The sequence below is a fragment of the Limulus polyphemus genome, unplaced genomic scaffold, assembly GCF_000517525.1.
Source record: "Limulus polyphemus unplaced genomic scaffold, Limulus_polyphemus-2.1.2 Scaffold966, whole genome shotgun sequence".
NCBI classification, from domain to species: Eukaryota; Metazoa; Arthropoda; class Merostomata; order Xiphosura; family Limulidae; genus Limulus; species Limulus polyphemus.
Window position 1 is genome coordinate 300,921 of NW_013666576.1, and position 1,586 is coordinate 302,506.

At 36.4% G+C, this 1,586-nt stretch overlaps 1 protein-coding gene across 1 annotated transcript in view; it reads left to right on the top strand.

Moving 5' to 3' along the window:
• LOC106461471 (T-box transcription factor TBX20-like) overlaps positions 1 to 1,586 on the top strand; it is a 47,872-nt gene that overhangs the window by 41,851 nt on the left and 4,435 nt on the right. The gene's annotated exons all lie outside the window — the stretch shown is intronic.

A 1,586-nucleotide genomic window follows, 5' to 3' on the forward strand; every position in this document is an offset into this window, starting at 1 on the left:
CATTCAGTCAACATGCCAATTATGTTTTAGTTAGCATCAACAAAAATGATCTTCGGTGTGTTTTCACTCGCCTCTGGTATGCATCATAGTTGCAAAATAAACTAGACAGACCTATTTCACTGCCCCCAACGCCACCAATTTAACATGCTTCATGAATGCTTCCTCTGTGATCTTGACTATTGCACTGCGATTTCCTGGAATTAATAATCTTGCAACACTGAATCCCTTTCTATTAACTCTTTTGCACCTGGGTGATTCCCGAGAATATTCCCCATAAATATTTCAGAAAATTTATCCTAAAGGGCATAGTTCTGATCATCAAAGAACAGGATAGATCTCACATTTGGTAGAGGTACATGTAGTTTTCAAAGACTTCTCCCATGTCATTTTTGAATGTGCTTTTTGATTACTTCATCATAAAGGGAAGATTCCAGAAATTATTCAGATGCTAACTCCAACAAATTACAGAGATTGTAAGATTGTGCATAGAGTCTACTGGTAGGCCACCAAAAACTGTTTTCTGCCCTTGGTTAATAGGTTACTGCTCAAGCATAAGTCTTTAAAGACATTCAGTCATTATCTTGTGACCTACTGACTCAATGAACCCTGCTTCAGATAGAGCATTTGCAAGTCCTGTACCATTCTTCTCATTATTTCCAAAAATTATGCGATGAAACATATCAGTTATCACATTGTGTTGTTTTATGTTCTTGGGTTGCTCCAAATCAGAAGCTAGGCCTTCAGCAAACACTTGGATCAAAATTAGCGATCACACACTCCTTACCAACTCCCTTCTTTGCCTCTTCAAAGTATTGGGGAATCTCATGGACAGTTCTGTACCCTATAATTGGGTAATGTATGACAAGATAATAATGATTACTTGTGAGACATGTTGGTTTGACACCAGTCTGAAATATAAATCCAGTTCAATCAGGTACTTCTTGTTCGTCTTGACTATTAATTTTTGGATTAATACCAACAAGAGCACTGGTTATTATCTATTTGCATGAAATCCTATCCCTCTGTGTAATGTTATAGTTCCCAAGATAATATCACAATGTATGACAAGATAATAATGATTACTTGTGAGACATGTTGGTTTGACACCAGTATGAAATATAAATCCAGTTCAATCAGGTACTTCTCGTTCGCCTTGGCTATTCATTTTTTGGATTAACATCAACACCAACAAGAGCACTGGTTATTAGCCATTTACTTCAAATCCTATCCCTCTGTGTAATGTTATAGTTATAGTTCTTGTGGTGTGTAATGTTAAACTTCTGGAAGAAATTGAGATGGTTTCAACTTTAAAAAACCCATATCGATCTTGCTTATAATGGAGCGTCAAAAATAGTTTCACTGTGAATTTCTTTTAGACATATTTCAACAACTTTGATCATCTTGTCAATGAACATACAGGAACGGGTTCAGTTCACATTGCTCATGAAATTGTGATGCAATATTTTGAAGAGTGAATGGAAAATCGACGGAATGCGAATGATTTGCCTAGATATGTTTGTTTTGTTTGTTTTTTGAATTTCGCGCAAAGCTACACGAGGGCTATCTGAGCTAGCCGTCCCTAATTT